Consider the following 26,794-nt stretch of genomic DNA (forward strand, 5'->3'; position numbering starts at 1 on the left):
TTGTTCATTTATACAGCTGAAAATGAAGATGTCAGAGAGAAAAACACGTGAATATATATGAAACAAGATTGGCCAAATGTTAACGTTCCTATTGGTTGAGCTGGAGGTATCTACTCTCTACTTCATCGTATGTCTGACATTTTCCATTAAAAATGGCCAAAAAAGAAATGAAGGGCAGGCGATCTAGGGAGGGGGTCAGCTGATGGCTTCTCAGATGATGGTGTTGATGAAGAACTTTCCGACCTCTGGGTCAACCGGAGGGAGAGGGTGGACCGAGGTTGGAGCCCACGCCACGGGGAAGTTGACAGCACAGCGGGGCGACGGCCTGGCAGCGGGCCTGTTTTCGGTTCCCCACGCCTGTCACTCGGCGCTTGGTCCCCCACTTCCCACTGGGGGGAAGGGAGCTGCAGGGGTCTGCTCCCAGGCAAGTGGGTGGTCAGTCTGCCTAAGACAAATGAAGGCTACCAGGTTGTTCTCACACTAGGCGTACAGGTAACTGTAGGGCGTATTTTTGGCCATGTCCAATTGAATACTTGTCATATCAAATTCAATACTTTTTGAATACTAGCTAGAAAATACTGATAAGCAAAGTGAAGACAATTTAGAGCCAGAGCGCAGAGCAAAGCCCTCGGTGCGTGGCAGAGCCTTGGCCTCGGCCCACGCGTGTGCACACCCACACAGACAGGCACATGCTTCCTCTCCTTGAAAAACAGGATCACAGGGGAATATTCTTGGGTAATATGTTTTTTAATTAAACTGTACTTCTGGCTACTTCGTGAAATAGCATTTTGAACACCATTGTAAAGGCTGCGTGATAGTCCAGTAAAGAACACTTTGATCTGTTGCTTAAATCTAACCATGCTGTTTAACGAAATATTCCGATCTGCGAGGGCTGTTGCTCAAGATTATTCTGCGTTAATATATACCAGGACCACACACACTTGTTCAGAGCCATGATGTGACAATTAACATGGTTTTCTTTATTGGGGGAGAGGAGGCTGCAGTAACATTTTTTTTTTACTAGAGAAATAACTATCTTCTTTTTTAAAATACAGGTTGTTGGGATTTTAGTGTTTTGTTTTCAGGTTGTAAAAGCAATACATGAATGCTGCAGGGTAGGCACACATATGGTATCACAAAATGTAACAAGTAAAAGTCCACTGTCTTCTTCCACCCATTCCACACTAACTATAACTTTAATAGTTCAGTATATCTGTCTCCCAAACATCTATAAGGCAATTTTAAATAGATGGGATATGCAAGGACACACCCATATGACTTAGGTACATATATAGACACACAAATGCCCATCTACACATACATACACACAATGTACCTTTACAGTGTATAACCTATATACATATAATGAGATTTTTTCTTTTTATTTTCTTTTTTTAATTCTCACCCGAGGATATGCTTTTATTGACTTTTAGAAAGAAAGGAGGGGGGGGGAGAAAGAGAGAGAGAGAAACATCAATCAGTTGCCTCCCATACACACACGCCCTGAATGGGGATCAAACTCACATCCTAGGTATGTGCCCTGGCTGGGAATCGAACCCCTGCAACCTTTTGTTGTACAGGATGATGCTCCAACCAATGGACACCCAAAATCACACTGGGCTACGCTGCAGGTCCCTCCATCCCAGCGTGTCCGAGACGGCTCCAGCGAGACAGCTGGGAACAAAGACACCCCTTCCCTCCTCCACCCATGGCTGTGTCCTCAAAACTTGAACATACTCGGCCTTCCTTTAAATAACCTACTATGGATTCTCCTTTGATTCCAAGTCCTTGGCAGTTGTCACTCTGGCCATGTCTATCTTGGACTATCAAGTCCCTAGTATTCATGCATAAAGTCCTAAAGAATTTCCTTTCCCATGAAACTACCTCCTTGAAGCATGGCTCCTGTTTCGACATTCTAGCACAGGGGTCAGCAAACCGAAGCTTAGCACTTGTTTTTATAAATAAAGTTTTATTGGAACTCAGCTGTGTCCGTTCATTCACATATTGTCTCTGGCTGTTTTCACACTACAACAGCAGAGCTGAATAGCTGCAACGGAGACAGGAGAGCCCACAGAGTGTAAAATGCTATCTGACTCTTTACAGAAATATGCTGACGCATATTCTAGAATATAGTGAAAACACTATTTTTTCCCCTATCAAAAATGTGGAGAGCTTGAATCACGCACCCCATACCCAGTGTTTCTGTCCTGCCTAATGAGTCTGTTTTCTATTAGAATACAGAGGAAAATCACCCTGTTCTGACAACAGCAGCGGTGTGCTGGTAAACCTTTAACAGCGTGCCGAGCGTGGGGGAGCCCTGACTTTAGAGCAGATTTCCGTGGTGTCCGTACACGGATGATGGCTTACTCCAAGCTAAAACATGTGATGCCACTGGAACGGAACTGGAAGAAATGCATGCAAACACTAGTGCCAACCGGCTCCAGCAAAACACTGGCCCCTCCAGACATCCGCAGTGTCCCAACTGGGGACATCGGTGGCCCAAGCCCTCACTTTAAAGACGAGGAGACTGAGGCCCCGAGAGAGCAAGTGCCTTGCCCAGGACCGGGCTGGTGACCGAGACCCGGCTGGGCTGGAGCTCCTTTCCCCGTAGAGTCCGGCTGCCTCACAGGGAGGGACTCCCTCCACAAAAGAGCGGAGGGAGGAAGGCAAAGGAAGCTGTTGGCTAGGCGCGTGGCCATAAACGTTGGTTTTATTAGTGTTTCACAGTTTGGGGCCTGGCTTTCTCAGCACCTGCCCTGAAGCACACACCTGGAAGGGGAACTGGTCCTCACCCAGGGCCATGTTTCCTGTGGACGCTCTGTCTCAATGAGCCAGCAGTTCCCTGGGGGACCGCCAGACGGGAAGCTCCCGTAAGACGGGGCCGCATCTGTGTTTGCTCCTACTTTCCCCGGGATCCAGGGCAGAGCCGGGCACGGGCTGGGGCAAGGTAAGTAGGTCAATACATATCTTTATACCAAGAACAGAGCAGGTGCTCAGAGGTTAGATCCACTGGCTGCTCCCACCTGCGGGGAGTGTAACTACAGATGCAATACGCCCGCGTGCCTGCACCATTTCCAAGGGAGCGGCTGCAGTGCGGAGCACAGGAGGCCCTGAGGATGGAGGAGCGGAAGGAAGGACAGACTTAGAGAACTCCTTGTCTAGGACGTATGTCACCTCTCTCTGAACTGGTGCTGACCGAACTTGACGTGGAGGAAATAACCAGAGAGGGAGCCCACCTACCACACAGCAGGAAGGATGCATGAAGGGCCCCTCAGTGACACACCTCTGCACGTGGAAAGTGCCAGAGCACCGAGGCTGGGGAGTCAGTTTCCAACAAACTCAAGGCTATGCAACTGCAAGCAGACATGAACACAGAGCAAAGACAGACAAAAGCATGCACGCGCTCCTGTTCTTGCGGAGATAACTTCTGGTCACAGTCACACAGACCTCTGCACACTCCACACAAGCTCCGGGTGGGCTCTTCTCGGGACCCCAGGTCCTGTCTGACCCGGACTGCTGCCACCTGGATGCAGACAGGTCGCTCTGCAGGCGCAGAAACAACCAAAGCCACCTGTGAGCCTTGCGGAGCCTTCAGGAGGCCAGCAGGGCTCATCCTCGCGTATGTGGGGCCCCAGCACTTGGTCCCAAATTGCAGAGGTTAACGCTGCCCATGGCATGGGCTGGCGCGTGCTCCATTCAGAGGAAGGACCGCAAACAAGAAGCGGGGCCCACGGTTTAAGCCTCGGGAGCATTCCCCGCACCAGTGGTTCTCAGGGTGTGGGGCGGAACCGGGCAGCCTAGGAGTCCACAGGTCAACACCAGTTTTGCAATAACATCAAGGGGCTGTTTGCTTTTTCACGCTCAAGTTTTGAGGAGGACACACAGGGAGGTTTTCCAAGGCTACATGACACGTGATCTTGCAACAGACTGAATGCAGAAGCAGATAGAAGAATCCAGCCGCCTACTATGAAACCTGACATCAAAGAGATTTGCAAAAATGTAACATGCCGCTCTTCTCGGTAACATTCTGTTTTGGACAACATGGCCACTTTGAGAAAAACATGGTAGGCTAACTATAACAGGACCACTATTATTTTAAAATAAAGTAAACATTTCTGTTGTAGATGGTAAGTATCGAAGGATATAGCCCACATAGACAAAAGCTCCTTAGTACACTTCTATTTAAGAGTGGATAGGGGGTTTGATTCTCCCCAGAAGTCTGAGAACTGCTGTCCCGGAGGCTGTGCCCCAGGGCCCTGACCCCCAGGCGCTCTGCGCGGTGCAGGAAGGAAGACAAGCCATTCCGCGTGCGGGCGGACTGAGGAAGCGGCCCCTGCTCCCCGCTGCTCTCTGATCTACCAGGATGTGCTCCGCGCCAGCCCTTCCCTCTGCCACCCAGGGGTGCTGTCCCCTCGCCCGTTTTCCTCCTGCCACTTGGTGTGGACTGCCGATCGGCCGGCACCGCCGTGAGGATCTCCCGGTCCGGCCGGCGCGGGCCCGGCGAGGCCTACCCGGGAGGCCCACACACCCTCCTCGGAGTCAGGACTGCCCGCTCGGCCCGCACAGCCTGGCGAGGGTTCCCGGCGGCGCGCACACCCAGGCGCCGGGGCGAGGGGAGCCACTCCGGCCCCGACCCCTGCGCGCCGCGCGGCACGGGCTGGGGACAAGGCGAGGAGGTCAGTCCCGGGGAGGGCGAGTCCCCGATGCTCCCCTCGGCCTCCCGGACTCTCCCGCCCCGGGCCGCCCAGCGCCGGAGACGCGCTCGGGAACGTGGCCCGGACGCCGCGAAAGAGGCTCGCGCGGCTCCTCCCGGGACAGGGCGGCCGCGCTCCCGCCCGCGACGTCGGGCCGGCCGGGTCGGCACTCACCGGGGCTGCACGGCGGGCTCGGGGGCCAGGCGGACACCACGCTGCTCCGGGGCCGCTCCAGGGCGCTGCGGGGCGCGCTTCCGCGAGCTGCACGGGTCCACCCGCTGCCACCTCCCCGGGCCCCTCCCCGCGCCACCGGGCCGGCCGCCAGGGGGCGGGGCAGGGGCGGGGCCAGAGCGCGGCCGGGAGGGTCCGAGCGGGGCCGGGGGGCGGGGCGGAGTCTGCCCGGCACCCCGCCCCGCCCCGCGGGAGGGACTTGGTCCCGGGAGGGGTAGCTGCCCGGCGGCCGCAGCTGGGACCCCCGGTTCCTGGAGCCCGGGTCCACTCGTGCGCGCCCAGGGCCTGCGCCCAGGGCGACTTTAGCCACTTTGGGGCCTGGAGTGCGACTGCCAGGGTCGCGCTGGGAAGTGAGCCGAAGGGGGGGTGGGGGAGGGAGGGGGCAGAAATGCAGCTTTTAAAAAGGATTTGGCTGCAAGGCCACCCTAGGGCTCCATTATTGGCTGCTGGGTAGGTGTGATCTTCTCGCTCCTCCCCCGCCCCCTCACCCCACCCCGCCTCTCTCTCTCACACACGCCTTAATTCCATGCCAAGCGTGCCAAGTGGGCCTCGGGGTCATGCTGACATGATAGGAGACTGCAAGGTTTCCATGGTTACGAAAGCAAAGTTTCTAGGTGTGAATTTTTTAAAAACGTGTGTGAGCTCTTTATAACACCTGCTGGGCCCCAGGAGAAGTGGCTGAGAGCAGCACTGGCCTTCTCCACGGGACCGGGACCTGCTTTCGGGATGTTGGTAGGAATTTTACCCTTTCAGGCAACTGTGAGTTCAACGACGTGGTTAGGTCCTTCTGGATGAAAGGTGGTGAGGTTTCCCTGCCCAGTTAGATGGAAAGTTGTCATTTTCTATCTTTATTTGCCATATTACTTTATATTAGTTTCAGGCAAACGGCATAGTGGTTGACAATGTAGTTTTCTGTCTAGAGTATCCGGAGAAATCAGCGATAAGATGAATAACAGCTAATACGAATGCCAACTGCTACCAGTTACCATGCCCGGAGTCCGCAGAGCCCTGTGGTTGGAGCTTTGCTGGTTATGTGCTTCCACTCTTCCGACTGCCCTATGCAGTGAGGAGTAGCACCCCGTTTTGCAAATATGAAATGTCCCATAGCCGGGATGCAGCCCTCAGGCCTGTCTGACTCTGAAGGCCACACTGTTTTCATCATGCTATACCATAGAGTACAGCTATCCCCTAGTCACATTTAATTTTTCAACATAAAGGATTATATTTAATTTTGAAAGGGGATATTTCCTATATTTCCTATATCAGAGAAGACTTCTCACCCAGTTTCTAAATTCCTTCCATTAACATTCATTGAACAAACTTTCCTTGAATGTCCACTGTAGGCCAGAGGTTCAGGACTAACCCAGAAAAATAATACTAGAGCCCCCTCCGTGGGAGAGCAGGGGGACAGCAGGAAGGGTGGAGGCGGGGAGGTAGGGAGAGAACATTTTCCAGCTAAATTTTGATTCTTACAGAGACAGCCATTCAGAAAGCAAAATGTCTTAATGTTAATGATAGCAGACATATCTTTATAGTAAAAGCCTTAGCGACCATCCGACTGTCCGGCTGGTAGCTATGACGCACACTGACCACCAGGGGGGCAGATGCTCAATGCAGGAGCTGCTGAGCTGCAGAGACTTGGCAGCTGTGGTTCTCCGGTGATGCCCCGGGAACCAGAGAGGAGGGAGCCTGATTCCGGGGTGTGTCACCTGAGAACCACCCTCTTGCAATCCGGGACCCCTCGGGGGATGTCAGAGAGCCAGTTTCAGTCTGATTCCCCACAGGCCAGGCCGAGGGGCCCCACCGGTGCAGGAATCCATGCACTGGGCCTCTAGTAATATGATCACTGGTAATCCTTGACAGGAAGTAATTACATCAGAACTATAAAGGGAATTGAGATTTATTAGAAAAACCATAAGGAATCATTCCCACATCACACCACCCTGTTGCCCTTGGGACGGTCACCAGTGGCCTGCGTCCTGCATGCAATTCCGGTGGCTTCTCTTCTGTGCCTGCCTTGCTGACTGCTCTGTGGCATCTGACACTGGTGACTAGTCTTTCTTTGAAATGTTAACCTCCTATTGGCCTCAGAGCCCGCTGCTCCCCTGACTTACCCTTCCTTCGGCTCTTTCACTGCACTCTGTGCTCTCCCTTTTCCTGTGACTTCACAGACGGAGGGGCTTTCTTCATCTCTCCCAGGCAGACTTCCTGCCACTGTAGCTGACCTGTGACATCGCCTTCTTTGATCTTAACTCCCGTCAGCTCTCTATGCTCTTTATTTCCAGCCATTTGTGGGGCATCGGCCGCCAATGGATATTCCAAAGGCACCTGGCACCCTTCCCATGTGAAGTGGGACTTCAGTATCTTCTCACACCTCCTGTCTGTCCCCTCCTCGCTGTGCAGTTGTTTCCTTGTTCTGAACACCACTTCTTGAACTGGGCTCTCACGGTGTGCTGAGAAAGCTAACTGTCTAAGGCAGTGGTTCTCAACCTTCTGGCCCTTTAAATACAGTTCCTCATGTTGGGACCCAACCATAAAATTATTTTCGTTGCTAATTCATAACTGTCATGTTGCTACTGTTATGAATCGTCATGTAAATATCTGATATGCAGGATGGTCTTAGGCGACCCCTGTGAAAGGGTCGTTCGACTGCCAAAGGGGTCGCGACCCACAGGTTGAGAACCGCTGGTCTAAGGGGTTCCGAGTCATATTACTATGCTCAGGCAGGGTCTGCCTGGGAACTAGCCCTGTCATAACAAAAGATTCTGCACGTGGCCCAGAGGAGTGCATAGGCTTCACGGACCTTCTGAGAGGAAGCCACCGGGAGAGGTACCTGCTCATGCACCACAGATCTGCGCCCAGTGGCAGAAGGGTCCCCAGGTGAGGCACCAGCATTGCTCTTTCTAGCTGCCTTAGCATCAGAAGCCCCAGCTAGTGTAAGAAGAACCATGAGGATTTGGTTGGACCCGTTACGATCTCAGGAATGTCTCGTTGCACTCCCACTGACTTCAGTTACTTAGGTGAATCGGACTGACTCAGTGTATAGAAGGGTCCGAAAAACTGGCCCCAGCTAACTTCGTTTCATGCTTTTGTTTTTATACACAGACCCAGGGAAAAGCCCTGAGACGGAAAAGCTACCTCAGTCAGCGGGAGGCAGGAAAAACTGAAGAAAGAGGCGGCCACTTTCGTCTGGCAGCTAGTGGGGCCTGTTACGGGAAGCGTACACAGCAGGTGCATTTGAGCAGCTCCAAGGCAAAGCGGACACTGTCCACATGGCTCGGCAGGCGCCAGGGATTACACCGGGTGAAGGGGGCGGAGATGATGAGAGATACTAGTCCGTGACTGCTACCAAGGACAGGAAATTGCTTCACAGGCCAGGTCAGGGTAATGGCCTGTTCTAGGAACCAGCACATAGCCAGAGGCAGGCGAAGGCTGGTGTATGGCAGAATGAACCTCGTTTACAGTCACACCATCTCTAAGCGGGGCTTGGTAAGCAATCTCTGTTCTGGCCCAGGTCCAGCCGGAGGGTTCCAGCAGCTGTCACGTCATGGAACCGTCTCTCCTCCACAGCTTCGCAATTTATAATGCACGTTCAGACATGTTATTTGATGGAAAGTAGTCCCCAAACCTCTTGGTGCACTGGAAGCATATATCCCAGGCTGCACTCTTACAAAGACCACGTTCGAGAAGCTGACCACCCTTTGAGAGACACCAGTGGTGGGTCTCAAACTGGGTGTTTCGTAGAATCACCAGGGGGCACCTATTAAAAATACAGCCTCCTTCCCCGGCCGGTGTAGCTCAGCGGTTGAACCAGGAGGTCACCAGTTCAATTCCCAGTCAGGGCACATGTCTGTGTTGCAGGCTTGATCCCCAGTAGGAGGCATGCAGGAGGCAGCTGATCAATGATTCTCTCTCATCAGTAGTGTTTCTATCTCTCTCTCTCCCCTTCCCTTCCTCTCTCTGAAATCAATAAAAAATATTTTTAAAAATACAGCCTCTTTGCCCTGGCCAGTGTGTCTCAGTCGGTTGTACCATCATGCCTTACACAGAAAGGTCACGGGTTTGATTCCATACCCAGGTTTCGGGTTTGACCCCCGGTTGGGGAGCAATTGCGAGGCAACCAATGGATGTTTCTCTCTCGCTCTCTCCCAGATCAATAAAAACATATACTTGGAGGCAGATTTGAAAAACATAAAAATACAGCCTCCTGTGTCCCCCACCTCCCAGAACATTTGACTCATTAGGGCAGGTGGGGTTGCACTGAGCCTGAGGAATCTCAGTGCTGTAGGTGACTGGGCTCTAGCAGGTCCAAGATCGGCACCAGGGAGCTGCTCCCTGGAAATACTCGCTCCGTGAGGGCGCGACCATGTCAGTTTGTTCATCTCCCCTAACAGGAGCCTGGCACATAGTAGGCACCACATACATGTTTGTTGACTGACTTACAGCCAGTTTCTTCTGACCCCGCTTCACTGCTCTCTGTTGGCCTGTCTGCTGTGCAGTATTCTCATAACACAGAGGGGGACATCTTTTTGGCAATAAACGAAATATGAGGTAGTCTTTCCTGAAGTGTTTGTGTAAAGGGACTTTAGAATACTAAAGCTCATCACCAAACGATGTCTGCCTCATACGCGAGGAAGTTTGAAATAAATGTTTTGCTCCTCAAAAAAAGTGCTATAAGGAAAGGCAGTTCTTAGCCGCATATTGACCCCCCAAAGTATGTAATTGCCACCCCCTCCACACCTGTTATAGTCTTAATTTTGTGCTCTCTTTCTTGCTGTCCCAGTGCCTCAAGTCCTGAGCTGCCTTTCCGGGGAGCCAGGGTCATTTGACCACCTTCTTAGCAATCAAGTGCCATTCCCTTGGCCTTGGCTAATCATAAAAGCCAAACGTGACCAAACGCCCCATGAAATCTTCACAACAGCCCTTTGAGGCTGGCGACACTGTGGCCACTTCACAAATGAGATTCGGAATTGGCTTCACATAATTTGCTTCAGGTCACATGACTCGTAAATGCTGATGCTGGGCTTGGAACGAAGGCTGTTCCAACTCCAGAGCTTGTGCTTTTAACGTCTACGCAATGACATGCAATTTTATTGACGTGAAATCACTGGATACCCTAAGGTTGCACATTACTTACCCTCTGCACGAAAGAAGGGGAGCTTAGGAGTCCTGGGAGGGAACGTTGGTCTATCATAGAGTCTAGGATCCCCTATTCATTTATTGCAGGGCGTCTTCTCTGTGATAACAGCGCAGCCGAGTGCAGCCCTGCACTGTAGGTGCACCTGGGGGTGCAGTGAGGTCATTGTTCAGAGGCTGCTGCTACTCACCAGTTTGTTTTTTCAGACAATGACTCGATAACATTGACAACTGAGAGTTTAAAAAGGTAGCACACTTGTTGCTTATTGGACTCATTTCCATTCCCAGTTTACGAAGAGACTGCTTTCACATATCAGTGTGAGTAATTTTTAAAGTCTTACGATAGCCTCTATGTCTCTGATGCTCTCTTGACTCTTTCCCATGCTTTCGTCTCTTTGTCCTTCATTCTGGGCATTTCTGACTGACCTGCCTTCCATTTACTGTGAAAGCAGTGGATTCCCAGAGCTCATTTTCCCTCGGCTCCAAAGTAAACTCACTATATGCATAGCACCCACCTAGGCCTCTACCTGCTGTACCCATTGCACTTTCTATCAAAATACCAATGGCATATTTCACAGAACTAGACGAACCCAAAAACTTGTATGGAGCCACAAAAGACCCTGCACAGCCACACCAACCTTGAGAAAGAAGAACGTTGGAGGCCTTATGCTGCTCGATAGCAACCTGAACCGCAAGGCTATAGTAATCAAATAGCACAATTCTGGCATAAAAACAGGCATATGGATCAAAGGAACAAAATAGAGATCCCTTGCCGAAACCGGTTTGGCTCAGTGGATAGAGCGTCGGCCTGCGGACTGAAATGTCCCAGGTTCGATTCCGGTCAAGGGCATGTACCTGGGTTGCGGGCATATCCCCAGTGGGAGATGTGCAGGAGGCAGCTGATTGATGTTTCTCTCTCATCGATGTTTCTAACTCTCTATCTCTCTCCCTTCCTCTCTGTAAAAAATCAATAAAATATATTTTTAAAAAATTAAAAAAAAATAGAGATCCCTGAAATAAACACACCCCTCTATGAGCAATTCATATTTAACAACGAGGCAAGAACATACAATGGTATAACGACAGTCTATTCCAGTGGTCCTCAAACTACGGCCCGCGGGCCACATGCAAATACAAATATTGTATTTGTTCCTGTTTTGTTTTTTTACTTCAAAATAAGATATGTGCAGTGTGCATAGGAATTTGTTCATAGTTTTTTTTAAACTATAGTCCGGCCCTCCAACGGTCTGAGGGACAGTGAACTGGCCCCCTGTTTAAACAGTTTGAGGACCCCTGGTTTATTCAATAAATGGAGTTGGGACATTGGACAGGTACACACACACACAAAAGAGAAACTAGACCACTTTCTTACACCACATACAAAACATGGATTAAAGATTTAAATATAAGACTTGAAACAATAAAACGCCTAGAAGAAAACATAGGCATTTAAATCTCTGACATTTCTCTTAGTGAAATTTTTTTTCCTGATATATATATCTTCCTTGGGCAAGAGAAACAAAAGAAAAAAAATAAACCAATGGAACTATATCAAATTCTATAAACAGTTTGTGTATAGCAAAGAAAATCATCGACAAAATGAAAAGACAAACAAACTAAATTGAAACAGACTCATAGATACAGAGAACAGACTGATGCTTGCCGGGGGGTTAAGGTACTGAGTGAAGAAAGTGAAAGGGTTAAGAAGTACAAATTGGTAGTTACAGAATAGTCACAGTGTGCAATGTACAGTATAGGGAATACAGTCAATAACGTTGTAATCACTATGTGTGGTGCCAGGTGGGGGTACTGGAAAGATCACGGGAGGGAGCACTTTGTAAAATGTATGATGGTCTGACCACTGTGCGGTACACCTGAAACCAGACTGCAGTAATATTGAATGTAAAAAAAAGCCATCCTCCACAGCCTATCTTCTTCTTCCCTTCTACTTTTTGGACTTTTAGCAGCTGTAGCCCTTAATATGCCTGTTAGACTTCTTGGTCCATTGGTCCATGATCCCGGAGGGCAGTGGTTCTCAATCAGGTCCGTTTAATCCCTCCAACCCCCTCATGTGACATTGTCTGGATCCATCCTGAATTGTCCCAACTGGAGGGTGTATGTGTGTATTTCCGGCATTTATTGGGTACAAGCAGGGATGCTGCTAAACACTTTAGAGTAAACAGAATGTTTCCACGAGCAAGTAATTATCCAGCCCCAACCGTCTCTAATGCCGAGGTTCAGCACCCTGCTATGGGGGGAGGGGGCGGTCCACGTTTAAACTGATGTGTCTGGGAAAGGAAAGTTAAAGTGACCTTGTAGGGAGGACCTTTTGAGCAGAGTCCGTATCATTGTGGCTGTCAGTGTCGAATATATGGAAGATGCTTATGTCACACGTGCTTGTGCTGTGAATGCTCATGAAGTCCAGAAGGTTTTCTTGCATTCGGGGACTGTGGCACGTAGAGAGGTAACCTCGGTCCCCTTCGCAGCCGTCTAGGGAAAATCAGTAAAATCTGAGAAGAAATGAAAGTCAGAGCTTTAGTTCTGTTGCAAAACGCAGAGGCCGTTTCCTAATACAACACCGCCACCTTCTGGAAGCAGGCGTCAACTACACCTCTTTACCCAGCTCCACGCTGCAGTCTGCTGTCCCCATTTCCGGGTGTGTCAACTTAGACTTGACAACTAATAAGGAAAAGGCGCAATATACCTCCCTTGTCAAGTGGAAATAGAATATTCAAGGATGCGGTGGCCCGGTCCCAGCAGCATCTCAGTTTATATGAAAAAGTGGCGGCTAAAGGGGAACCTTTATTTGCATTGTGCCGCCTGAAGTAAAGCCACTGGCTGCATGGGGCCCCATTCACAGAGGTTCACCTCAGCGCCGGGGCCTGGTTAGTGATGGCTCAGTGAGCCGAACCCTCTCAGTGTCCCCTGGGCTGCCACCCTGAACACTGCTGCCGCTGTCCACTCAGTGGGCACAGCCCAAGACCATTCTTATCACTCTGGCCAATCCTCCCTGTGATGAAACTCATACATGTTTTTACTGATTCTTGGGATGTTATCAATGACATGGCTGTCTGGTCTGGGCTCTGGTCCAGCTGGGAAGGCTGTAGGTTGATGGATTAAACAACCCTGGCACCTGTGGTGGGAACACCTTACCCCAGACGTACACTTAGCAATCTCTTTGTGGCCTCGATCCAACACGGCCACTTGTCAAGTAGGAACTGCACCCGACAATCGATGGCCTGAACCCGAATTATTCTGCTCTGTCTGATGCCATCAATAGCAGTTCCCAAGTAGGACCCCCATTAAACAGGTGCAAACACATGGACAAGTGCAACCTCATTTCACTGTGACTTACAAATACACACGCGTCTCTGTGGCTTGAGAGGTCGTGGGTGATGCCCTGAACGGGAAAAAGGCCAGAGCCACTCAGTGACACCACCCATGTACCTGTGCCTGACCCAAACCAAATATTCTGACAAATACCTATCATCTATCTATCTATCTATCTATCTATCTATCTATCTATCTATCTACCTACCACCGGTTGGCAACCGCCGTTCCAAAGGTTTCCTTAAACCGGTGGTCACCAACCTTTCGGACCTCACAGACCACCAGTGGTCCGTGGACCACCAGTTGGCGATCGCTGAAAGCGATATCCGTGGTAGCTTCCACTTATCAGAGATTCGGTTGATTTTGGTTCAAATGCTACTTCTATTTTCTGTGGCAATCCAAAGACCCTCTCATGCTTCGAGATGTTGTGACTTGTTCGTCTTTCTCACAGCATCCACGCTCCCGCAGCCTGTGGCTGACCTTAACTTCCAGCCACTCACAGCAGGCGTCAATGTGCTGCCCCTTTCCATTTTCCACGTGGAAACCCTAGCAAGGTGGTAGAGCTCGGGCTGGTCAGCTTTTAAAAGTTTTGTTGGCACATATGCTTTTTTACAACCTTTTAAAAATGTAACGACTTTTCTTAGCTCTCAAGAATAAAAGTGGAGTTGAGGTTATAGAAGGGCCCTGAGGGACGAGGTGAACAGGTACACAACCCTGGCATTCACTGCGCATTCATACCGGTTCCCCATGGGCAAAGGCTCGCTGGGGGCGCCACCTTTCCTTCCTCCTCCTCGTTGTCCTCCAAGGCCAGGTGGCTTCCCTGTCTTTCTCCTGCTTCAGGCAGCTGACACCCACAGCTGACACCCACCCAGGACTTCAATAGCTACCGGCAGGCACAGCTGGCCCTCCTGTCACCCGGGACACATAGCCACCAGTGCGACCTGGTCCTGCAGCACTGGCTGCCTAGGAGGCCCTGGGCCCCCCAAAACCCCACAATCCTAAGCAGAGCAGCCACCCCACATGGAAAAAAGGTACTAAAATAGGCTCCTGGTTGTGCTGGGCCGGTGGGCAGTTTTCTGAACCCTGATCCTATATAATAGGATATAAAGAATGAAGAATGAAGTTCCTGGAGTCATTTGCCTTCCATCCTGGGTTTTAGCCCTGACTCCACTTTCTACTGCTGTGGTTGTGTCACGTGGGAAAAATATTTCACCTTTCAGTGCGGCGGTTTCCTCATTTTGAAAACAGTGGTAATGATTCTTACCTCATACAGTTGTGATGAAGCATGAGTGAGCTAATGTGTATACAGTTCTTAGCAAAGCTGATTGGCACATTGTAAATGCTCACTAGATGTTATCTATTACTAGAGGCCCGGTGCATGAAATTTGTGTACTTGGCGGGGTCCATCAGCCTGGCCTGCACCCTCTCGCAGCCCAGGAGCCCTCAGGGGATGTCTGACAGTGGGCCTAAGCCGGCAGTTGGACATCCTTAGTGCTGCCAGGGAGGTGGGAGAGGCTCTCGCCATCGCTGCTGCACTGGCCAGTCATGAGCCTGACTTCTAGCTGAGTGCCGCTCCCCCTGTGGGAGTGCACTGACCACCAGGGGGCAGCTCCTGCGTCGAGCGTCTGCCCCCTGGTGGCCAGTGTGCATCATAGTGAACAGTTGTTCTGCTGTTCAGTCGATTTGCATATTAGCCTTTTATTATATAGGATCAGCAAGCCTTTTATATCGTATGGATGGTTTCTGTTCACTTCAAGAGTAATGGGGAATGGTTTCATTACATAGCATAGCCAGCAGCCATCTTTCTCTTTCTCACCCTTCCTCTTTCTCTCTCTCTCTCTCTCTCTCTCTCTCTCTCTCTCTCTCTCTCTCCTCATTTCCTTTCAGATATAACCAAGAAATTTCTCACTTTAAAATTTTTATTTTATCAGGCATTGTTCTTCCCACAGTCAGGTTTGCTAACATTCTATAGAGAGTGGACTTATTTATTTATTTTTATCTAAGAAAAATTCTGATGAATACATTGTTTCTTCACAGCATTACATATAATTAACAAAGGTCTACTCTAGTGCAATAATAATGTAGGTAATAGGAAAAGTTATCAAAGAATTACATCCAAAAACACTAACTCAGATGATTTTGATTTTTAAAAGTGGACTTTTTATTATGAAAATATAAACATATGAAAAGGGAAAAAGAATTATTAATAAACCCCCCTGAACTCATGACCCAGACTCTGCAATTATAAAGTCTTGGACAATATTATTTCTTCTATATCGTCACTCAGTTCTTCCCCACACCTGATAATTTCAAAGAAAATACCCAAGTTTATACAATTTCATATATCATATATTTTGTTTTAAAAATATAACCACAATATCATTTCCATATTAAGAAAGTTAAAAATAATTCCCAAATGCCATAAAATATCCCATCTGTGTTCATATTTCTCCAGTTGTCTTAGAATTTGTTTGTTTAATTTAGGCCCATAGCTTTTTCTCTGTTAATTTACAGATCTGTACACTCTAATTTTTTTTCTTGCAGTTTATTTGTCGGGGAAATGATTGTTTGTTCCATAGTGTTCCAACACCTGTATTGTTAATTGCATTTCCATGATGTCACAATATGTTCCTCTGTTCTTGCAAAATAGGTGCGTGGTAGGCAGGGAGACAAACAGGAGCAGAGCAGGACGATGGGCCAGGTACAGAAGGTCACCAGGGTGAACATTGGGCAAAACTGGGAAAACAAGGGCCTTGACCCCAGGGTGACCTTCTCTCCCCAGTATATCGCTGGTTGTTCGGTTTAGAGCCCCTGACCTTTTGTATCGCTGGTCATTCCGCTCAGACCCTCCCCTGACCTTTCCTCCTGTGTCATGTTGCCAATCTTGGGGAGACCCCCTGGAGGAGGAACTGGCATGACCACCCCTTCAGCACTCACCTCTAGGGATAACATCTAAGCCACAAGTGTGTTTTAGCTCCTGGCCCAGAAAAGCAGCAAAACCAGACAAACAGTGTCCTGGCTGACATCATCGGGAGCCGCAGTGACTAATGACCCCCTGCCCTGGTGCCAACCAATCAGTAGAGACCTTGACTCTGAAAGGACACACCTGGAAGGGTGATGGGTAATCTGCTGGGATCCTCCCTGAGACCTCCACAGGAATGTCCTCAAGAGGAGGACGCAGGGCCTCTCCCTCCTGGGAGCACTGCCCCCTTTTCCCCTGTCCTCTTCCCCCGGCACATGGCCTTTATCCTTCTCCCTCCTAAGCTCAAGGGCCCCTTCTTTCCCCCCCGAACCTGTTTTCTGATGATACCATTGTATCCAACCCAGTGATTAAGTAATTACCAGGAAAGGAGGAAAGGGAGGGCCGGATAATATGGGCAAAGCATTTGTGCCAGAAGCTGCAGCTTAACCCTCTCCAGGTCTGTGCCCTGCAGGTCCTGGGGGGAGGGACTAGACCAGTGGTTCCCCAACCTTTTTTTGGCCATGCCCCACCTAAGCATCTCAAATCCTTCTCTCCCCCTCCCCCGACCCCCCACTGATGTGTAATTCTTATTATTCAAAAAGTGAACTATTCATGTGGAGGAAGCCTACAAGGCCATTAACGTAGTCTAAACAATCGTCTAAAGAAATGGCATCCATGAAAGAGAAAAATAAAAGAAGGAAAAGACAGTTGAAGTACTGAGGAAGAAATCACTAAGAAATTGTTAAATAATAATAGTGATAATAATAATATGAAATGATATGAAAAAATAGCAAATAAAGTTTCAAAACATATAATAGAGAACTGAAATGAATAAGTATGTCACAATAGATATTTATATACTGTATATGAGGCCCCTAGAACCATAAGAAATGCAAAAAATTCACTGTTAACTCATTCTCTAATTGCCCCCCTTAAAAATCAAATTACCCCCTGTGGGGTGTGTGCCCCACATTGGGAACTAGACAAAGAATAGATGCACGCCCAGTAAAGTCTAGGTGACAACAGAGGGTGCTTGCCTGCCGTTCAGTCAGACCTGGGAACAGGGCATTGGCCAGAGGAGGCGTGTAGGTGTGGCCACTGCAAGCACGGCTGGTTTTATATTTAAGCACTAAACAAAGGGGTCCCCTCTATTGCACTCTTGCTTGCCCGCACTCCTGGCTCTCTTGTTGCAGGGGGCTCACTCCCCTGCATTTGCCCGCTCTGCTCACAGCCTTGTGGACCCCACACAATGGATGAATGGACTGAAACTAGCCTGATGCTGCATCGGTCCCAGCTCCTCCATGGAACTGCAACTCGACACTGGCTGGCTTTGCTTTTAGCTCTGCTGAATCCCCAGCTGTGCCTTTTCCAGGACTGGGGTAAGGGAAATGGGACTTTTGAAACAGAGGGTTATGACTCCATGCACATAAAAATCACTCATTATCCCATTCTAGTCTTAGGAAATTCTTTTTCTCAGGGTATAAGAACCCAATTCTTAGCACCCAGTGGGGAAAGGGATCCCCCACTTCCGCTGGTGGACACCCCACTTCCACAGATAACACTGAGACTATTTCTTCTATAGCTCACTTCTATTTCTGTGACTTTCTAAATAAACATTCTCTTATATAGTTTGAGTCTTGTCTCTGAATTCTTTATTAGTCAGAACTTAAGTACTGAGGTTGCTAAACCAAGGTCAGGTCTGACTCCACCCGTCGAACATCTGCTGCTGGTTTTGTTTTCAGGTATAGTACATGTATCTTTAATATATATATAAACCAAATATATATATATTTGTGAGGGAGAGGGAGATTTGAGTGAGGGAGAGAGAGATAGAAACACCAATGATGGGAGAGAATCATTGATCGGCTGCCTCTTGCACACCCCTTACTGGGCATTGAGCCCACAACCAGGAATCGAACCATGACCTCCTGGTTCATAGGTCAATACTCAGCCACTGAGCCAAACTGGACAGGACAATACATATATCTTGAAGCTTGATTATGTTTCCATGTTTTTCTTGAAGCTTGAATATGTTTCCATGTTTTGCACAAGAATACTTTGTAGATGATGTCAACTTTTACCAGGAGGTACCTGATATCCGGTTGTCGTGTGTGTGTGTGTGTGTGTGTGTGTGTGTGTGTGTGTGTGTGTGTGTTGTGACCAGGCATGGATGATCACTGCCTGGACTCATTAATTACAGGTCCAGTGGAAATGTTCTAATGGAGTCTCTTCAGGCTGGCGCTTGGGTCCTTTTGAGAGAACCCAGCTGTCCTTCGTAGCTTCTTTGCTTTCTGGTGTAACAAGAGGTTCTTCACTCACTTCGTACATGTTCTTCCCCAGACCTACACCTGCCATTTCATAGAAGGAGTTCTGGTTCCTCTTAGTGGGAAACAGTATTTAGAGACGTGATCTGGACACTCACTGCTGTTGGGTTGGTATTTGTAGAAACAATGTCAATGGGTAGAGTTTCTATATGTTTGTAAAGCTTGTAAACTTTTTTAAAGTTTAATTTTATTAATGATTATGTAATCTCATTATTTCAAAGTTGTGATATTGTGATTGGCAATAGGAAATACGTATTTGGTTTTCCTGCCTTTTCTGGCACAAAGCGCCTAAAACCCTTGGTATTTCCTGAGTACTGAGAGAATCATGAAGTACCATCAAGGTATCTTTGTTATGTTAATGAAGGTGATTTTGGAAAGCACTTTGGGATGGGGGCTGTTTGCCAGAGCAGCCAACCATGAGATGAGGGTTGAAACTTTTAGTCCTCACCGGAAGATACTTTTCTATTGATTTTTTTAAGAGAGAGTACGAGAGAGAAGGAAAGACAGAGAAACATCGATGTGAGAGAAACACAGCGATTTGTTGCCTCTTGCAGGAGCCCAACCAGGGCCCCTGGCCAGTGAGGAGCCTTCAACCAAGGTATGTGCCCTTGGCTGGAATTGAACCCGGGACCCTTTGACCGAAAGGCCGATGCTCTATCCATTGAGCCAAAGTGGCTAGGGCATATGTTTTCTTATATGTATTTTATTGTTTCAAGTCTTAAATTCGAATCTGTAATCCAATTTGAGTTAATTTTTGTGTATGGTATCAGATATCAGTCTAGTTTCACTCATATGGCTTTCCAGTCTTCCCAGCACCATTTATTGAAGATACTTTTCACTGTTGTATGTTTTTGGTTCCTTTATTAATATTAGTGGCCCACATATGTGTGGGTTTATCTCTGGGCTCTCAATTCTGTTCCATTGGTCGGTGTGTCTCTTTTTCTGACAATACAAGACCGTTTTGGGTTTTCTGGCTTTGTAGTGTAGTTGGAAGTCGGGAGTGTGGTACTCCAGCTTTGTTCTTTTTCTGAGGATTGCTTTGGCTATTCTGTTGTATGTCTTTGGTTCTATATCAATTTGAGGATTTTTTTTTCTATTTCCATGAAAAATGTCATTGGGCTTTTGATGGGGATTGCATTACCGGTAAATCTGTAGATTGCTTTAGGTAATGTGACCTTTTTAACAATGTTAATTCTTCCAATCCATGCGCATGGATTATCTTTCCAATTCTTTGTGTTTTCAGTTTCTTTCAATAAATCTTATAGCTTTCAGTGTACAGGTCCTTCATTTCCTTTGTTATGTTTATTCTTCAGTATTTTATCTTTTTTTTTTGAAATTGTAAATGAGACTTTTGTCTATTTTTCTTTCTGATATTTTGTTGTTTGTTTATAGGAATGCAATAGATTTTTGAGTGTTGATTTTGTGTCCTGCAACTTTACTGTGTTTGTTAATTATTTCAAATAATCTTTTAGTGTAGACTTAGGGTTTCCTGTATATAGAATCATGTCATTGCAAATAGGGACTTATTCATTCACAATTTGGATATCTTTCATTTCTTTTTGGGGCCTAATTGTTCTGGTTAGGATTTCAGTACTATCTTGAATAACAGTGACAGGTGTCTTTGTCTTGTTCCTGATATTAGAGGAAAAGCTTTCAGTTTTTCAACACTGACTTTTTCATCAGCTGAGGTTTTGTCATATATGGCCCTTATTAAGTTGAGGTACTTACAATTCTATACCCATTTTGTTGAATGTTTTTAAATATTAAATTGATGTTATAGATTTTTAAATGCTTTTTTATGCATCTACTGATATAATCCAATGATTTTTGTCTTTTATTTTGTTAATGTGTAGTATCGCATTGATCAATTTGCAGATGCTGAACCATCCTTGCATCCCTGGAATGAGCCCCACTTGACTGATGTGTAACCCTTTCAATGTATTGTTGTATTCATTTGCTAGTATTTCTTTTGTGAATTACAGAGATACTGGCCTGTAATTTTCTTTTTTGTGTATGTTGTCTTTTTCTGTTTTTGGTATCTAGGTAATTTGGCCTCATAAAAATGAATTAGGAAATGTCCCCTCTCCTTCAGTTTTTTGCAAGATTTTGAGAAGAGTGGGTATTAAATCTTCTTTGCATGTTTAGAAGACTTTTGTTTTTTGGGGGGTTTATGATTACTCTTTCAATTTACTTGTCAGTGATTGGTCCATTTAAGTTTTTCAGTTCTTCATGTTTCACTCTAGGAAGGGTATGTATTTCTAAGAATTTGACCATTTCCTCTAGATTCTCAAATTTGATGGTCTATAGTATTCTTATATTGTCTTTGCTTTTTCTGTGGTGTCTGTTGTAACTTTTCATTCATTTATGATTTTATTTGTTTGAGTCTTTCTCTTTTTTTTTCTTAGATAATCTAGGCACTAAGGGGTTTGTCAATTTTTGTTATCTTTTCAGAGAAACAGCTTCTTTGTATCATTAATTCTTTTCTTTTTTCTTACTGTTCTCTATTCTATTTATATCTGCTCTAATTTCTATTATTTCCTTCCTTCTACTGACTTTGGGCTTCATTTGTTCTTTGTCTAGTTCTTTAAGATATAATGTTAGAATATTTAGTTGAGATTTTTCTTATTTCTTGTGGTAGGCCTGTCATACTATAAACTTCCCTCTTGGTACCACCTTTGCTGCATCCCCCAAATTTTGGTATGTTGTATTTTAATTTGTCTCTATGTATCTTTGATCTTTTATTTATTTTTTGATCCAATAGTTTTTCAGTAGAATGTTGTTTAATCTCCACAAATTTGTGTTTTTTCCAGCATCTCGTTGTAGTTAATTTCTAGTTTCATACTGTTGTGGTCTGAAAATATGCTTTGTATAATTTCAGTTTCCTTAAATTTATTGAGATTAGTCTTGTGCTCCAACATATGGTCTGTCCTTGAGAATGTTCCATGTGCACTTGAGAAGAATGTGTATTCTGTTGTTTTGTGATTTACATTTACATTTTGGGTGATTATTGGTATAAAAGGACCCACTATGGCCATTTTAATTTTTTTTTCAGGTTTCTCTGTATCTCTATTGTATTTTTTCCCTTCTTTTTATCTTCTATTTTAGTTTGGTGTTTTCTATGATATTTTTCTCTATTTCCTTTTTAAAAAGTATTTGTTTGTCAGCTCTGAATATTTGTTTTGTGGTCACCATTAGGTTTGTGTAAAATGTCTCATACATACAGTAGCACTTTTTCTTTAGATTGCCTCTTGTCATCATTTACCTGTACCTGTTCAGACCTTTTTCTTTTTTTCCTTTTATGATTTTGTTATCATAAATTATACCTTTAATGTTGTGCAAATGTTCCCAAAATGCTGTAGTTATATTTAATGCCCTCTTTTTTCCCTTTAACATGTTATAATTCTATCTAATAAAAGAAAAACATGGTAATTAGCGTACGACCGCTACCCTTCCCATTGGCTAATCAGGGCGATATGCAAATTAACTGCTAGCCAAGATGGCGGCCGGCAGCCAGGCAGCTGGAAGCGAACATGAGGCTTGCTTGCTTCAGTGACGGAGGACTCCAACGTTCTCCACTGAGCTGCAACTCTAAGCAACTATGTTACAAATATAGAAGCTAAGCAAAACCCCAGAAACCTGCTTTAGTCTCCGGGCTTCAGCCAGCAGGATCGCAACATTGTTTCAAATACAGAAGGTAAACAAAGGCCAGAAACCTGCTTTCAGCAGTGGAGGCCTAAGAGCTGGAGCCTCAGAGCTAAAGCTGGCCCAGAATAAAAAAAACAAGAAAAAAAGGAGCAGTTGGGAGCTTCAGTCACCCGCCAGCCTGAAAACAGCCCTCAGCCCCTCACCCAGACTGGCCAGGCACCCAAGGGGGACCCCCACCCTGATCCAGGACACCCTTCAGGGCAAACCAGCCAGCCCCACCCATGCATCAGGCCTCTATCCTATATAGTAAAAGGGTAATATGCCTCCCAGCACCGGGATCAGTGTGACAGGGGGCAGTGGACCCAGATCTTGAAGAAGAAGGTGATGTCTCTGTGGGGAACAGGAGTTTGTAAGTATGAGGAAAACTGAAAGCAGTCAGGAAGCCTCCATGAAACAGACAGGGAGGAGCAAGCCCCTTCCTCCTTCTCTAGCTTCTCAGACTCCCTCTGGTGCCTCTGTTGACATATCCTGCCCTAGAGCCACCTGACAAACAGAAGGGTGGCTGGAGAGTCCTGGTCCCAGCGACAAGACGCAGAGTATAAGTGGGTAGATTTAGAGCGGAGAGGCAATACTTTAGTCATCTCTGTGGGTCCCGTCTCCGTGGGCGTGGTATGACAGGCATTTCCACCGCTGAGGACCCCTGCAGCTTTCTCATCACACCCCAGCAAAAGATGACCTTGTCAAACTTAATGTTTCTGCCATCAGATGGCTCTTTTAAACAACAGGTAATTGTCATGCTTTATAAACTGTTCTGACGTTCATCAAATGATGGGAGATATGTTATTCCTTATTGGTTTTATGGCTTTAAAAATGCTTATAAAACACTTCACAATTATGCAGAAACACAGCTGACACAGACTAATGAACAACTCTATGGTGAAGAATATAATGGCTGGGCTGGACAGCTGAAACCGTCTGTTGGCAAAAGTGAACAGTGGTGTCCTTGCTGTATTCTTCACAATTAAAATAGAGTGTTTTCTATATTTGTATCCCTCTGAATTTTTATAGTTTAACTGCTCAGATCTAATTCCAGAACAGCTTTAGCTAAAAAATAAAGCTCTTGTTCGAAAGGTCTTATTCCTTGCCTAGTTTAAGATTACATATAAGGGAATATCTAAAAAATACCCCATAGGTGTTTTCATTTCATATGTATATTTGACATTCATACATATTCCTATGAAAACCAATTATTCATTCATGAGTTTTATACCTTTACTGATAATTGTTACTTGATTTTTCTCTGGTGAGACAACCCAGTCATTTAAATACATTGAGGATCAAAGGATGCTCCCCACTAGGGAAAATCACTCAGAAATACAGCCTCTTACATTCTAGACACATCCTTCAATGAGTTTTCAAATCTTTGATTGAAATCTGTAAAGGTTAAGTCATCCTATAAATAGCATTGCTATTAACAGTCATAAAACTAATGAGAATAATAATGAGCTTAAAGCATGTAAAATGCCAGAGTTAGCATAAACCCTGTAATAACTCTGTGTATGACATTTCTGTTTTGCCATAGGGAAAAGTTCTGTGAGCTAGTTCCCTAAGTAGAGCCAATATGTTTTTACTGAAAATAAACTACTCGTTATCAGAGTTGTTTTTGCAACTTTGGGAGAGAGCAAAATGAAGTATTCTTGAAGGAGACACTTATTGCCGTGCAGCAAAATAAAAAAGTGGTTTTAAACAGAGGTGACATTAAAAATATTTCTCTACATCACTTTCATTATCATTATAAAAGTAAGGCACAGTCACTGCAGAAATATCTGAAAATATACCCATGTGTATGCATGCATGTGTGCATATTAACACACACAGGCACACATTCACATTCCATTAAAAACTACCCATAATCCCACCATCCCTGGATGACATTACTGTTAATATGTTTAATTCTGTCAGTCTGTCCTGTCTCAATACCTGGGGAGCGCACAGCAGGTGGTGGTATCTCACTGCTGTGTGAATTTCTAACTCCCCAATGACAGATGATGCTGAACATCTTTTCTGTGCTTTATGTCATTTGTATATCTTCCTTGGTAAGGTGTGTATTCAGGTTGTTCATTTTCTTATTGTTGAATTTTAAGTATTCTTTGTATATATTGAATGACAGTCCTTTATCAGATGTTTTTTTTTTTGCAATTATTTTATCCTAGTTTGTTTTCTCGTTCTCTTGACACCTTCTTTACAGAGCAGAAATTCTAATGTTAACAAAGTCCAGCTTATCACTTCTTTCTTTCATGGATCAAGCCGTTGGTGTTCTATCTGAGGAGTCATTGCCTCACATTCGAACCCTTTATTCCCCCCATGACAGGAGATTTGCCTTTGGGTGGTGGGCACATGGTCCTCTATACAGATTTTGTAAATCAGTATCCACACTTTAAACCTATATGTTCATGTTGACTAATGTCACCCCAATAAAACTTAATTTTAAAAAAGAGCCATTGCCATTCTTGAAGTTATCTAGGTTTTTCCTATGCGATCTTCCAGGAGTTTTATAGTTCTGATTTTACATTTAGGTCCATGATTCATATGGAGTTAATTTTTGTGGAGGGTGTGAGGTTTGTGTCTCGATTAATTTTTGTTTCATGTGGATGTCCAGTTGTTTCAGCATTGATTATTGAAAAGACTATCATTGCTCCATTGTATTGTCTTGGTTCTCTTGTCAAAGATCAGTTAACTGTATGTGAGTCTCTTCTGGGCTCTACATTGTGTTTAATTGACTTATTTGTCTGTTCTTTCATTAATATCACACAGTCTAGATTACTGTACCTTCATAGTAACTATAGTAAGTCTTAAAGTGGAGTAGTCAGTTCTCTGAATTTGTTTTTCTCCTTTAATATTGAATTGGCTAATTTGGGTCTTTTGCCTTTCCATATAAACTTTAAAATCAGCTGGTTGACACCCACAAAATAACTTGCTGAGATTCTGTGAATCAAGTTGGGGAAAATGGAAACCTTGACAATATTTAGTCTATCTATGAACATGGACTATCTATCTGTTTATTTACTTCTTTAATTCCTATCATCAGAGTTTTCCTCATATAAGCCTTACACATACATGTATTTTGTTAGATTTTTACCTAGGCATTCATTTTTTCGAGTGTTAATGGAAATGGTAATATGTTTTTAATTTCCAATTCCATGTGCTCATTGCTTGTGTATAGGAAAGTGATTGACTTTCATGTATTAACTGTGTCCTGCAACCTTGCTACAATGACTTATTAGTTCCAGGAGGGTTTACTGTTGTTGTTGATTCATTTAGATTTTCTGTGTAGACAGCCATGTCATTTGCAAACAAAGACTTTTATTTTTTCCTTCTTAATATGTATACCTTTTATTTCCTTTTCTTGTCTTATTGAATGAACTAGAACTACCAATAAGATGTTAAAATAGTGGTGAGAGATTACATCCTTGCCTTGTTCCTAACCTTAGTACAAAAGCATTGAACTTCATTGTTAAATATGCTGTTAGCTAGAGGTTCTTCTGTAGATATTTATTGAGTTGAGGAAGTTACCCTTTATTCCTAATTTGCTGAGAGTTTTATCACAAATGGGTGTTGGATTTTGTCAAATTCTTTGTCTGCATATCTAGTATTCCCATAATCATGTGATTTTTCTTCTTTAGCCTGTTGATGTGATGGATTACATAATTGATTTTCGAACGATGATCCAGCCTTGCGTACCTGGGATAAATCCCAACTGGTCATGGTATACAATTCTCTTTATACATCGTTGGAGTCAATCTGCTAATATTTTGTTGTGGATTTTTGTATCTTGTTCATGAGAGATATTGGTCGATAGTTTTCTTGTAATTTCTTTGTCTAGGTTTGGTATTAGGAGAATGTTGGCCTCATGTAATAAGTTATGAAGTATACCTTCTACTTCTATCTCCTGAAAGATATTGTAAAATTTCTTCCTTAAATGTTTAGTAGATTTCACCAGTGAACCCATCTGAACCTAGTGCTTTCTATCTTGGAAGGTTATTCAACTTTTTGAATAAACATCTATAGATGTATTCAGATAATCTATTTTTTATGTGTGTGGATTTTGGCATATTGTGTCATTCAAGGAATTGGCTGATTTCACCTAGGTTAACAAATTTATGGGCATAATAGTCTTTCATTATCTTTTAATGTCCATGAGATCTATAGTGATATCCTCTCCTCTCTTTTTCTATTTCTATTTCTATTTCTATTTCTATTTCTATTTCTATTTCTATTTCTATTTCTATTTCTATTTCTATTTCTATTTCTATTTCTATTTCTATTTCTATTTCTATTTCTATGCCTCTTCTCTTTTTAGTGTAGTTAACCTGGATAGAAGCTTAAAGACTCAATTTTTCCAAAGAGACAACTTTGTGTTTTCTTGATTTTTCTCTATTAATTTTCTATTTGTAATTTCATTGATTTCTGAT

General features: G+C 45.1%; 1 protein-coding gene across 1 annotated transcript in view; it reads right to left on the bottom strand.

The window, feature by feature from the left end:
• The window catches only part of ACO1 (aconitase 1), a 61,512-nt gene extending 56,487 nt beyond the window's left edge, over window positions 1-5,025 (bottom strand). Inside the window, exon 1 of the mRNA XM_059656491.1 lies at window positions 4,869-5,025. The gene's annotated coding sequence lies outside the window, so the exon portion shown is untranslated. The remainder of the gene's footprint in view (window positions 1-4,868) is intronic.
• Between the last annotated feature and the right edge of the window lie 21,769 nt (window positions 5,026-26,794).

The sequence above is a fragment of the Myotis daubentonii genome, chromosome 11 (assembly GCF_963259705.1).
Source record: "Myotis daubentonii chromosome 11, mMyoDau2.1, whole genome shotgun sequence".
NCBI lineage: Eukaryota > Metazoa > Chordata > Mammalia > Chiroptera > Vespertilionidae > Myotis > Myotis daubentonii.